Raw genomic sequence first — 15301 nt, 5'->3', positions numbered from 1 at the left:
ACATTTGCAGTGGACCCAACTGCAGAGAATTGAGTACTGGGTCTTGACCAGTTGACACCCACAATAGTGGCATAATGGCAAAATGCACTTACTATCCATCATGCCCTGAATAGTGTAAGCGCATGTTCACAAATGCCCTTTTAACCCTCTACCCAAGATAGAATGATTTACAGACCCTTTTCTGTCCTCATCTTGTCTGTATATTCTCTTATTTCCCAACCAAAGAAATCTCACCTGAGATTTTTGCCCCAGCAAAGATGTATTGACATACAAAAATACCTCCCTTTTTTCTCTTCTTTCTCTTTCTCACATAGCCTCTTTTTGGCTTTGTTGTGCTTATAATAGACTTTTCCTTACTTTTGCTTTGGATATGTCTCTGCAGGAAGGATGTTTCTGGTCATTGCAGTCAGGCTGAATTAACAAAACCATCTTCTGGGGGTTCTTAGTGGGTCATTACAACTGAGTAAGAGGTTCCTTTTGCCATTCTGAAGTCAGTTTGCTTTTTTATATATTTTATATGATTCTAAGTCCATCTTAGACACAATATTTCTGTTTTTTAAATTCAATATTCCATAAGAGCATGTTCACCATTAAAGAACTTCTTTTCTTACAAAACGTGCAAATTTTCAAAATGCCATACATTAAAATAGAAGATAAAGCAGAAACTAGGACATAACTTTTTTCCCTCTACTCAAAATTGTAGCATGGAGAGTCCCCACTAGAGGGTGTCATTGAGCTGTTATGGTGTGTATGACCTGCTCCCACACAGGGTTTATTGCCTGGCAGTCTTGCCTCTTGAATGGATAATGTGGATAGTCTGATATGCAAGGGAGGAAGTAGTGATGCTTCATGGTCCTAAGATTCTACGTGTCCAAATGGAAAAAAAGAGAGGTTTTGTATATATTTTTAAATTTGATGAGCAAACTCACGAGATAACCATTCTTCACAAACAGCACACATTTGTACACACATTCACACATAAAACAAAACTTCACAAAAGCCTAAAGACACTTGGCTTCAGTAGAAATATTGTTTTCTCTAGAGTTCAATGAATCTTAAGACCTGAGGTCATGCAGATTGATGCATTTTTTACCAGGAAGATTAACAGAAACGTTTCCTGAAGCTTTACTGTGTGTTACTTCCCGTTACCCCTAATTACTAGGTTTGACTATAAAAATTCCCATCTAGATGCTTCTTTTTCATTTCCTATCTCAGATGCCTTCATTTTCCATGCCACTCACATCAGAAACCTAGGGGTCAGTCCCAATTTTTACTTACTTCTAACCTCTTTGGACTAATTAGTCACTAAGTCTTATCTCTCAAATATACTTCCTGTCCAACCTTAGCAAGATTGAGTAAGTTCAAGCCTTCAAGAACTCAGACAAGCCTATAACTAGTACCCTCTTTTCCTCAAGTCTCTCTTGTCTATTCACCCTCTATTTGCCTTCTAGAGTTAACTTTTAAAAAAACAAATCTAGATAGTGCAAAGTGACCTTGGTTTTCTGTGTTAGAGTGTTTTCATTATAAAGCATTGTAAATAATTTTTAAATAAAAATACTGCATTTGGCTGTAGAGAAAGATGGACCACATAGCCTGGCATATAGCAAGCTCTTGATAAATGTTTATTTATTTATTTTTTATCAGTTCTCCCTGCCAAAGCCTTTGCCATTTTATTGTAAGTGTTAGGTGATATGTTAACTTATTCTTCATTTTATTCCCAGGGCATAGCATCATGTCTGAAACATGACTGATGCTTAATAATTATTGACTGAATGAAGAAAAGTGTAATTTCAGTTATCTACAAATATAGACTTTCTCAGTTTTATTGCCTTTCACATTTTCAGTGTCTTTTAATTTTTGAAGATGCTATTATCAGATAAAAATATACTCTAATAGTTTAACAAATGTTACCTAACTATATGAAAGAATTAATCCGTGAACATATTGCCCTCAAGTTGGCAAAATCCCTAGCACATTTTACAAACGCATTTCTTTTGAAGTCCTAAAGGAGGCAAAGTCTTAACCTGCCTGTAGCTGGGCATGGTGAGGGGTGCGCAGAGCCCCTGAAACTCCTGAAATTCCTCCTGATACTTAGTGCATGTGGCCTATGCATTGTTTTTGGTGGTAGGAGTAAGGAGGAGAGGTCCATTGCTTTTGTCAGATTCTCAAAAGAGATCTGTGACCCAGACACGTAATAACCACTGTCATAGAAGGTGGCAGGCAGCAAAGTACCAGGGGTTGCGAGGTTCCATGACAGACTAGTGGGATGTATTCTTCAGCAGCGAGCAATTTTGGAACATGTCAAATCACACAATCAAGGCAATTGTCACATACTTAGGACTGAACTTTGAAAATAAATTAAATGAAGTCCGTGGCCTTGAACTCAAAGCACCTGAACCCTAAGCACGAGCCAACAAATAAAACGGTTAACTCACAAGTCTTAATTTTGTTCATGCTTATTCAGCGTGCCTCTTGGGTTTATTGCCAACACTGCTGGGGTTCACACAGAGCCTGTCATGTTCATAACCTTGGGTTTTGTTTCTTTGGTGTAAGTCTCCAGACTTTTTCTTTCATTTACGTGTTTTCAGCGTGATGCCTATCATTTTTTTATTTTTAGAATAGAAATCAGAATAGATCTACAAAGAGAACAGTGTAGCTTCCCTGTTTTAAAAAGCCTGAGCAGAGAAAAAAAATGAGCTGCTATTTGACCTTATAATAGCTTTTGAAAAAACATATTTGTTACATGTTTTATCATGCTCCTTTTGAACTTTGAACTTACTATGTAGATAGTGTAGCTAAAACTCAGTAAAATATTGGAAGATTCAACTTGGATGAAATATAGATTCTAAATGTAAGATCATAAGCAATGGGACAGGAATGGGTAAGGAACCTAGAAACAGTGAAGAGAATGCCAAAACTACTCAGAGCAGAAGTTTTAACTAGCACCTTTGATCTCAAATTCCATATGCATCGTTTGTAAGTACCAGGCTAGATTAGAATCTAGGATCCAGTCCCTGCCCCCGCTCCGTAGGGCGTATGTTTCCATTAGCCCAAGGCAAGCCTAGTTTATACCCATTGCCCTCGAATCTTATTGGTTCCTTTTTCACTCTCAAAAGTATCTCAGTTTGGACAGCAAATTCTATGGACTTGCTCTCTGCCACAGTGTTAAAAGTCTACTGATGCCTCTATAATTACGTACGTATGCAGTCCTGATTAAAAACGAAAGGGAAAGTGAGATACTGGGATGGCCAGGCATTATGCTCCTTTTGTAGAGGCATTAGCTCATAGCCTAGGGAAAAGACCGTAGATTGTGTTGCCTTAAAGGTTCAGCATTATGATGGAGACATGAAGCATGACTGTGTAGAATAACCTGACCTCATCATTCAGCGTGTTCTTGGTGGACAGCCCGTGGCTCAGTGGTCTGTGCAAAGGGATTATGATCAAGATCTTGTCCACAGAAAATGGAGCAATGCCTCAGTGGCTACCACAGTCAGGCTTTTTTCTTGTGATGTATTTCATTTCTGCATGTGTGCACGTTTGCTGAATTAACTTAGAAGAATCGAATCTGTGATGAGGTTGTGGGACCATAGGTGACCTCTGGTGCCCCAGGTGGTCTGATTGATACGGAATGTGTTTTAATCCAAATTCCTGATTATCCATTTTTTGCCCTTTGTGGCTTTTGTAAATAAAAAGTAGAACCCTTTGTTAAAATGTATCAAAATGAATGTGTTGCTAAACACTTTAAAAATAATGCCCTCCTTGAAATAGGTTAATGAGCACAGCAGCTTTTGGATAGTTGGTGCCTTGCTTTCTGACTCTTTACTGTTCAGATTCCTGGTCCTCTCCTTTTTCATTTCTGACTTCAAAAAGAGACATTTTGGGCTTTTGTATTTGTCGATTACTCACTTATTAGACTCTGCCCGAGTATCTGTGGCCCAGGTTTGTGAACGTCCTTGGTTCCGCTTCTGGCTGTGATCACGCTTGTCCCTCAGCCACTCCTGCAGACACACGAGGCAGACACGTGGGTGAGTAGGATGTGATTCCTCCTTTGTTGGAAACTCTTTCTTAGACCCATTTTATTTATTTATTCTTTCCTGTGAAACTAGAAACAAATTGTACACTTCATGTCATTGGAATCCTACTTACCTCAGAGTTTTCACTGCAAGTTTTCTTCCTTCCTTCTTTTTTTCTGTTTTGAAGAGAGAAATTGCTCCGGACGCTTAATGTTGTTTTTACTGTCACTGGAGTTCATGTAAACTAAAATTTAAATTCCTTGCAATAAATCTTAAGTCACAGTCTCTTTTCAGAAACAAACTGCATGTTGACACAGAGCTTCTAGTTGTAGGGACTGGATTTTAAAAAGAAATAGCTTTTAAACTTGCTTGAGTTAAATATGGGTTTTGAACAGGTTAGTGTTGTTTTGTTTAGTGCTCTTTTGTTTTCTTGAGGTGTTTCATCCATACTTCACATTCTACTAACAGCCAGGAATATATTCCTTTATTTTCTTTTGCTTTTGCCCCACTTATTCATCCTAGTCAATATGTAATGGCTGTAAAACCTGTGAGTGAGCAATGGCCACATGTGCAAGAGTGTTTCAGGAATAGAAGAATATACAGGAAAAGAGCAACTAAATGTGGGAAATATTGAGTGATACTAATCTTATCAAGTGATAAGGGGTGTGCTCTTTTGATGAAGGGCTGGCTGATGTTCATTGAGAAACTCTGAGAGGTGGCGGATACTGCACGGTATTCCCTAGTATGTTTGCCCACGGGAATCTTGTTTATGGATACTTCTTTGGTTTTGACTATTTCACGGGAGCAGTGGCCCATGGTAGGGATTTTGGGAAATGCTCTGCTTGTCCTACAGAGTGAAAACAGATGTGGTAGCTGCATATGTGTGGATACCTCTGCGTGTATCCGTGTCTGGCTGTGTGTGTCCACGCGTGCACGCATCTATCTATGATGACTTCCTGTCAGTGGGAGGCACTATTCTGTTGGCCCCTATCTGGATTGACGCCTGCATGGGGGATGTGTCACTCCATGAGTGGATGTACAGGTGAGTGTAGATGGATATACTTCATGCCAGTAGTTCCTGTGTAAGACAAGGGGAAAATCAGTTTTCAGCATGACTGGTTTCAGGCCAGTATAAGACGGTGACTGGCGTTAAGCCAGGATGACTATTTCCATACCTAATTACATATACAGATCTGCTGGCATGTAGGATTTATATTTTAAACATTGCGAGAAAGTTAACTGTGAGCTTAGAGTGGAAGTTGAAGCTGTGTTGAAGGGAACATATGTAATTGAGGTGCCGGGGGCTCCAGTACCATGGGTAATTGTAGCTTTGTTGCATAATGTATGTGAAATTTGTATGGACTAGGGCAGGATTCTTCCTATTTCTGGATTCTCTTTTGTTTATATGGGCAATGACACATCAATTATCACTGTTCACATCACTTAGTGCTCCAATTACCATTCACTCCAAAGTGTGTGCTTTTGATTTCAGTGCCTAGGTCAGAGGGTAACTTGGAAAATTATGTTTGGCTAATGGCTAAGAGCTCCCTCCCACTCCCATCTTTTGATAACAGTGCTGTCCTTATTGTATGCTTCTGTACATGAATAAAAATACAGAAATGCTTCCAAGGCGAAGCAAGTAAGCTATCTGACACAAGGGCTTCCAGTGCCTCATTTCTAGTGAAATCTCAGTGTCCGCTTGTACTTAGAACTCCTTTGGGTCTGTGACAGATTATATAATCACAACTGAATCCCGAGAGGAATGCTTCCCAGATTACCACCGTTTTAAAAGCAGATCCATGTCACAAAGGAGGCAGAGTTAAAGTGACCTGAGTGGAAGCTGACAGGTCGTGAAGGTGAATTAGCCACTGGGAGGTCAGTGGGTGCAAATCGCTGTAGGGGTTGGTGACCACGGAGGGAAAGGTGTCTTCTGGGTTAGCTGCTGGGCCAATTAGGTGCTAATGGCGGCAGAGAACTATTCTTTTGGTGGCATAAGAGGCCCGCGGAGATCAGTGTCAGTAGGATTGCAAAGATGAGCATTTTGTCATGATATGGAAACAATAGATAGTTTTAACCTTCTTTTACAGCATGCTACAAAAGCACACAAGAGCTAGCCTGTCAATGAAAATTTTACTTTTCCTAAGGACCTTTGCCTCCATTAAAAGCAATATTTCACCTCTTCACTATTTTATCTTTGTGTGTTTTCCTTCTCTTACCATTATCCTGTTCAGCCACATGCAATTCAGTTTGCCCGTGCTTTATAGCAAGAGTCTGGCTTTGAATTATATTTTCTGACTGATCCAGCCACCCTTGGAATATTGGATATGAATTCCTCTAGAAAATAGTTTGTGCTCTCATCATAAAGAAATAACATACATGTGATTAAAATTTGGCAAATCTATTTTAAAATCACACATTTTAAAAGGCAGGTGGATTATTTTATTAAAGTCTTATGGCATTATTTGAATAATATAGTAATTATGATGCTATAAACAAATTCCACGACAAAACACAATACTTAAAATTTGTGGTGTTTACTATCTGGTAAGATTCAGTAACATCAGTTTGAAGTCCTAGGAGGTTTGATTTTAGGTTCAGTCCTGGCCAAGAGAGTAAACTTTTTAATCTCCTTTATCTATTGAGTGTCTTTCGCTTTTATACCATCTTGGCACTAAGTGTCACAAAAAAGAATCTGACAAGGACATTAATCTGACAAGGAGTAATTGTAAGTATGAAACAGATTATTTCGAATGTCAAAAAGGACCCCCAAAATGACAGTGCTTAGGCAAGAGGAATGAATCACCACGTACATACAGACACACACACACGCACACACATGCATGTGTATACACACATTATACATTGAAACAGACCTTTTCGGTGGAGGGAGAGTGGCCCTTTTGACTACCTTTTTAATCAATTCCTTTAGTACACAGTCTACTCCATGTCCTCATTCTGTACAGATTTTTGTAGTATTTTAAAAATAATCCTTCTTTTATCTTGGAAACTTGTAAAATACTGGATAAATGTATTAAATCTTTTTAGTAAACTGAGGAGATTTTTTTTTTAATTCTAATTTTTTGAAACTATTAATATATAGAAATAGTCTCTTCTACTACAACTCAATTGTAGTGTTTTCAGGAAAACACAAGTTATTAAAAATTGCATTATAAAAATAATAATTTCAACGAGGAGAAGAGGGAAAAGTTTAAGTGCTTTAGACCTACAATAATGAAGTTATTGTTTTCTTTCAAAACTTTCAATAGTGAGGGACTTTTAAATAGCTCTAAATACCTCTGAAACCTAAGTATCAGGGAGCGAATCCAGCATTTGATCCCATCCATTTCTGCTCAAAACGAATGGAGAACTTCCATTCACTTTTAATACCTGTATCCCTCATTGTTGTGAAGAACAATACACAACTCACCTCAGTTTCAACAGCCCCACTGCAGCAGAACTTTCTACCTAGCCGTGACCCTAGTAAAACTGATTTCTCATCTACTGTGGTTAGGTAATGCAGAACATCCATAATTAATCTCTTCTATTATATCCAGTACTTGTTATGAAAATAATAATCTGACAGGGAGACAACTTTTTTTTTGGAATGGAAGCAACCGCTCATGATAGACAACATGTGGTATGTTGGGTCATTCCAGGAGGTACAGACGATCAAGGCTTTGCAAAGACCATTGAAAGTATTCCCAAACTGGACTCAAGAAACCACTAGTTTATGTGTCTTGGAAGAGGGGTGATGCCTTGTGTAACTTACAGTTCCTTTTCCCTTTGTTGTGTTTCACAAGCTTTGTTGTGTTTCTTCTTCACCCTTTGTCTCGTGAACTGTTCATCGTATTCACTTCTGCTCTGCTTTTTTTTTTTTAACTTCAACAATAAAACACTTTGTAAAACTGAACTTTGTATCTCATTGATTTAAAAAATTTTTTTATTTTACATTAGGGGATAGTTGATTAACAATGTTGTGTTAGTTTCAGGTGTACAGCAAAGTGATTCAGTTATACTTATATATGTATCAATTCTTTTTCAAATTCTTTTCCCACTTGGGTTATTACAGAATATTGAGCAGAGCCTTTACCTTTGGGAGGTGAGCGTGTGGACTTGTTTGAATCTTGGTAAGGAGCATCTAGAGACCACAAAGAGGAAAACGAGCAAATATGGGGAAATGGAAACATTGGGAAGAGAAATAGGAATGAACAGAGGTCTGAGAAGAGGGAGAAATCCCCAAGCCAACTCATCATTTTCTTTATATATTGGGGTGAAGAATTTGAGGGACCTCCCGTGCTCAGTTCATCACTTGCTATCTTTTTTTTTTTAAACATCTTTATTGGAGTATAACTGCTTTACAATGGTGTGTTAGTTTCTGCTTTATAACAAAGTGGATCAGCTATACATATACATATATCCCCATATCTCTTCCCTCTTGTGTCTCCCTCCCTCCCACCCTCCCTATCCCACCCCTCTAGGTGGTCACATAGCACCGAGCTGATCTCCCTGTGCTATGCGGCTGCTTCCCACTCACTTGCTATCTTTGGATGCCCATTTGTTTTCTGTGCTTTTGACACACATTTCATCTTGATTTTTCTGTCTTCTTTGTTGCTGGAGGCTGCCTGGGCCCCTCTGTGCTGGTCAGCACATAGTCTGCTGCTTTGGCACTTGCTTGTCATCTTTATGTGCAATGCCATAGGCATTCACATCTTGTCAGCCGTGTCACTACGCTGTACCTGTCAGCATTACAGTTGTCACCTTCTAGATAGATGCCTTTGGAAACTGGTTAACATTTCACTTTTGCTTTAAACCATGTAAGAATGTCATCTTATGGACCAGATAGAAAAAAATAAATTAATAGATTAGAAAACAGAGAAAATGAAGATGACTAGAAATAAAATTTTCCTATTAAAATGCTGAGCTTAAGGATTATTGAAGACAAAATGGATTGATGAAAAGTAACCCTAACATACTGGATCCAACTTAACTCTGTTAAATATCTTTCCATAAAATTACCATCTTGTGTATGTGTATTCCACTTCACACAATCAAGTCATATCTTTCAATCAAAAGTTTTTGTACTATCCATTTATCTAGAAGAAAAAAAGTTAAGTATTAATAGTGATTGCCTCCGGATGGTAAAATCATGGGTAATTTTGTTGTTGCTTTTAGAAATGTTTCTTTAATGTTTCTTTAATGTCCAAATTTTCCACTCTGGGCATTAAAAGAATGCTACTCTATGATTATAAAAGAAATGCTTTTATGGTCATAAAAAATTTAAGACACAAAGTCGATAAAGAGGCATATACACAGTCTATTGTTTTTGTCACATGCTTGTCATCTTCGTGTCTTGTCGACTGTATCACTACTCAGCGCTTTTGAGTGGGGGATAAAAACAGCAATAAACTGTTGTGAATCCCCTGAATCCATCTTTTTGCCAAAGATGGTGTAATCATTCATCTCCATAATATTTATGGAAGACTATCAATTTTCTCACTAACGCAATTTGCTATTAATTGGACTGCTGTTTCCCTCAGGCCAATAATTATTTTATTTATCTTTACTTTCAAGACCCTCAGTTAGTGTCTAAGATACATAGAAAAAATAGTTGTTATATAATTTGAATTACTTTTGGGGATTTTCTCAGTCTAGAGTACTTTTACAAAAAGAATCTGTATACTTGAACTAGTATGATCCACAGATTTTATAATCTCTCCAAAGAATTTATTAACACCTGGATATTATATATTTATCTTATGTATTTATTGTTTGCTTTTTCTTCTCCCACCCAAGTCAAGTAGAAATAAAGTAAAAAGTCAAGTCTCAAGATGGCAGAGCCATCATTTGTTTATGTGCCAATTCTGTAGCCCCTGTGCCTCAAATAGCACCTAGTAGGTACTCAATAAAAATTTGTTGGATGAATGAATATAGTATCTTTCTTCAAAATTATAAATTAAGAAATGTTTACAGCCAAAAATTAGCATATATAGAATTGTATAATAAAGACAATAAAAATCACTCACAATTCAATTACTGAGAGATAATCACTGTTAAATATTTGGTGTATTTCCTTCCAAGATTTTTCCATGCCTGTAATATAAATATGACATTATAATTATAAAATGAAATTATACACATATATACATATATTAGTTATGTAATCTGACTTTTCCCAGTTTATTTTTACTTTTTTTTGGCTGCACCCAGCGCATGTGAGATCTTAGTGCCCCAACCAGGGATCGAACCCACGCCCCCTGCTTTGCAAGCACAGAGTCTTAATCACTGGATCACCAAGGCATTCCCTGACTTTTCCCATTTTTGGTATGAGATACACATCGTCATTTGTAACGACTGCATAATATTTCACTACACCTTTTTCAAAGTTTGCAACATAGGCTTGTATTTTGTGGAAAGGGCAGAGGCTTTGGAATCAGCCCAGGTTTGAATTCTGGCTCTTCTGTTTAGTACCTGTGCAAACTTGGGTATGTGACCTACATTTCCATGCTTTGGAGGCAGGTTAGGAGAAGAGAGCAGGAGAAAGAGGTGGTGGAGAAACAAGGAAGAGGGTAAAGGAGACAGAGTCCTGAAGAGGAGGGAGAAGGGAGGCAGACAGGCTGGAGACTGGACCCTGCTGGATTCCAGTGTGAGTCACACCCTGCTATTTCAAAGCAGTGTCTTCCTCCTCTGCTTTTTGCAATCATCTTTTCTGATGGAGCTGTGTGTTCAGAAGATTCTGGCATTGATATCTTACTACACTAGCCTAGTGCTGAGATTGTGAGGTGTCAGTATCAGCAAAGAGTGATTTACGGTTCCCCCAAATGAATGCCATTTAAGTTTTGTACTAGTTGCTTTTCTGCCTTAGTTATTCATATTCTTAAAGGAGCTCATTACAGGTCATTTCATTTGTCAGGGCTTCATCACCACTTGTCTTCTTTTTCTCCTTAAAACTTTTGTCATTTAGAACCACATACAATTTTAGAATCTATTTTTCTGGAGCATTAACTAGTAGATCACTTCTTTGGAGATGTATGAACTTCCTAGTAGGTGACCTTCATGGTGTACTTTTATTTTTAAGAAGCCCAACCTTCCCCTTTCTTCCACCTCAGTCCAATCCCCAAAAGACCCCTCTCCCACCTTGGTCACTGTAATGTAGGGTCCTTTCTGAATCTTCAGTCCTCGGGATAAATGTTATCTTAAATCAAATAGCTATCTACCATTCCTTACTTGGTGCCAGGATACATTTTAGAGCCATTACTGTGTGAATGATTCATCAAGAAGTAGGCAATTAAAGTGTACCCTTTATTTTAGGTTTTACTTTAGGTTCAGTGGCCTCACTGAGGTTCTTTTCTGATTGAGTTGTTGGCTGGTAAAAACTTCTCAAAATAGTTTGTAGAGGGAAGGATCTTAGAGTGAAATCCTACTTGTGCAAATGCTTCAGAGACATTGAAGTTTTTTTCCGAAGAAAACTTTGGCTCTTCCAGTAGAGGCCAAGTGCCTGGGCTCTAAAAGTTGATGTTTTATTTGGGAGAAAACATAGATCCAGCACTTGGACTTTTACAACAGAAACTTTGTCTCTCTTGGCTTCTTTGTTTTGTTTTTATTCTAAGGTAGGGAATGTTCTTCCCAAGAGGTGACAAAGTGGCAAAATGGCCACCAGCAGCTCCAGGTTTATATCCTAGCGGCTTAGTGATGCCAGTGGAACGGAACCACTTTTCTGCAAGATCCTGTGACAGTTTTGGACTTATAGCTCCTTGGTCCAGCCTGAGTCATGCATCTATGGCATGGGTGGTGTGATAAACATAGACACACACACATATCCATGCACACCCACATAACACACACACACAACCAGATTGCTCCCTGGTTAAAGAAAGGGCTCATAATTCAAGCTGAGCAGACCAGATTTTTCCTGAGAATCTAAATCATTTTGTAGAGACACACAGCACAGAGGTAAAATATGATTAGGGAGGATTCATCCTTGGTAATGGCACCCTAAAAATGGCCCATTGGTTCTTGTTTCCTCTAGTAGCCAAAGGGCTGCTGGGTGGCAACCTTCTGGTGGTTCCTAGAAAATTACATTAGGCAAAACCAGAGCATTTTCAAACTCAGACAGCCAGTAGCCTTCCTCCACAACAACAACCACAAAAAATCAAACTATAGTGTTTAAAGTAAGAGAGAGAAAGAGCCAACTAAATTTTATTAGATGTGCTGACAGGAGCTTTTCAAGCCTAAAATTGTTTTTAGGACTTGGGACCCAGATAGAACGGCCAGTATTATTTTTCAGGGTTAGATTCAGAACATTTGTATCAAATGCAAGCCAATATTGATTTGATTAAAAAATTAAATAATTGTTAGAACTTGTGAGAAAAAGCCTTAGATTACTAAATTTCAAACTTTTTCTCCGAAGCATAATTAAACTGACTATGTTAAAATAGCATGATAATAGGAGGAAATATAATTTATTGCAATGTATTTGTAACTCTAGATCTCTGGTTTCAAAATGATTAAGGTGAAAGCTAAATGTCTACTCAGTTTGCTAGCACTAACATACAAACCCATTTGAAAAGTCATTACCAAAAAAGGTGCTACATGAGACAAAAATATCCCGGAATGGAGGTTATGTCCTCTTTCATAACAATAGTATGACACAAAATGCAAAGTGGAGGTTAAGATAACCTGTTCTCTTCCAAAGGAAATACAAAATTGTTCTGTGCCCATTTCTGAGTTCTTTAGTCTGATTGCTTCTTTCTGGGTTGTTCATGCCCCATCAAACACAGAACATAGAACTGCTCTACTAAGTCAGATATATTATGTTCCGTTGTCAGCTGAGCGAGAGGGCTTCATATGCTCCCCCCCGTGGCACTGGTAAAGGTGAGGCCAATACCATCATCTTTTTATAGTCTCTTATGGCTTATATTCATAGGTCTATTCAAATCCTTTCAGCAATAACTTCAGTCACTTCCTGTAAAAAGTCATGTATATTTATTATTCTCAGTGTAAAGTAGGACTCTGCTTTATTTTTAGTTTAGTTTAATATTGTTTGAACATCTCGCATGTGGAGGCGGGGTAGGCATTATGCTAGAAGCTAGAGATGGCAAGATGTAGAAGATTCCTTTGCATCCTTTTTATTGGGGTATAGTTTACAATGTTTGATTCATGGTCTGACAAGGAAGGTATACAAGTCAAGAGATAAATCTGGTATAGTGAGGTGAGGACAGAGATAATAGTGACTAAGTTGGTAAGTGCCCAGTGTCACAAAGCTGGTAGGTGACAGAACCAGGAGTCAAACCCAGTGTGCCTGATGCTGAAGTCCACCTTCTTAGCTACTGTGATAGTCAAGCAGAGTAGGTGTTAAGACATACACACGGCAGTATATGGGAGCACAGAGGTACTGAACCAGCCTGTAAATTCAGGGAAGGCTTTCCTGTGGGGTCTCGTAAACTAGCCTCTCAGGAGTTAGCCAAGTGAAGGTGGGAGAAGGGCTTTCTATGCAGATGAAAGATCCCAAGGAAAGGTATTGAAGTGAAAACGTATGATGTGTTTGGAGTAGAGTACCAGTAATGATTTAGTAAATTAGGAACCTAACTTGGCAATGGCCCTGATTTCTACCCAGAAAAGATTAGAAACACTGTTACAGGTTAAGGGAACTCACTGATGGTTTTAAAGCAGGGAAGTAATGCTTTTAGATGCTTGTTTTAGAAAATGCAGTGAGGAAGATGAGTTTGAGGTAAAATTTGAGGCAAGGGAACCAGTTAGGAGATTCCTGCCATAGCCTAGATGACACATGCCTAAATAAGAGGTAATAGTGGTGATGAGGCCATGGAAGAAGGAATCAAGAGAGATTTAAGAGGTAGAATGGATGAACTTTATAAAGGGGCAATATAATATGGTAGTGTCACACAGGGTAGGCTGAAAATCTGATTCTCTTACATATTGGTTATGTGACCTTGGGCAAGTTACTTCTTTGAGATTCAGTTTTCTCATCTGTCAAATGAGGGTAATAGCAGAACCTATCTCATTGGATTTTTATGAAGATTAAATGTTACTCTGTGTGCGTGTATATATATGGAATATTATTAAATATTAATAAAAAGAAGGAAACCTTGCCATTTGTGGCAACATGGATGGACCTTGAAGGTGTTATGCTTATTGCAATAAGTCAGACAGAAAAATAAATAATGTATGATCTCACTTACATGGGGAATGTAAACAACAACAAAACAAAAACAAATAAACAAACAAACAATGAGCTCATGGTTACAGGGAACAGATTGGTGGTTGCCAGAGGTGGGGCCATGATGAAGGAAAGGGGGGTGTTGAGGATGGGGGGGTGGGCAAAATGGGTGAAGGGAGTTAAAAGGTACAGACTCGCAGCTGTAAAACAAATACGTCATGGGTATGTAATGTACACCATGGGAGCTATAGTTAATAATACCGTGTTGTACATTTGAAAGTTGCTTAAGAGGGTAGGTCCTAAAGATTTTTTAAATTTGTAACCACGTATGGTGATGAATGTTAAGTAGACTTAATTAGGTGATCGTTTCACAATATATACAAGTGTCGAATCATTATGTTGTACACCTACAACTAACGTAATGTTATATGTTAGTTATATCAAAATCTTAAAAAAATGTGAACGTGTGGAAAATACTTAGAACAGTGTCATGCATCGTTGTTTCTGACTGGGTGGGAGTGATAGGGTGGCCCTTATTGGTGATTGGGTGGATGGTGGTGCCGCCATTTGAGGTAGAAAACTCTGAAGAAGGGGTTGGCTTACAAGGAAGATTTTTGATTTTGGTCGTATATTTATTGGGCTTGATGTGTTTGAGTTGCATTCTCAGGTGAAGTTGTTTAGTAGACAGTTGCACATACGAATCTGGATCTCAGAAGAGATTTCTGAGAAGCAGATACACATCTGGGAGTTGCCAGTATTTCTATGTGGGTGCCATTGGAGACTATAGGTATTAATAAGATTGTTCATAGACAGTATTCAAGTAAGGGAGGATGATGAAGAGCAGGACCTAGGCAAGTCAGCCATGAGGCTGGAGGAAAAGAGCTGATGGAGGCACTGAAGTAGGACCAGGAGAGATTGGTGTCTTTCCTGTGTACAACCAGAGACATCTGATGACTGTTAGATTGCTTAGATAATACTTCCCCTCTGGAGGGGATGAAAATAAGGTGAACAACAGGCATTCTTGTGAATCTCTGAGCATAAGTGGCTGAGAAGACAGGAAGTTTACATTTCTAGGAAGGTTCTACTGACAGAAGGTGAGCAAAATTCCCACTTT

The sequence above is a fragment of the Grampus griseus genome (assembly GCF_964374135.1).
Source record: "Grampus griseus genome assembly, chromosome: 13".
NCBI lineage: Eukaryota > Metazoa > Chordata > Mammalia > Artiodactyla > Delphinidae > Grampus > Grampus griseus.
Note: the sequence above shows the minus strand (reverse complement) of the source record.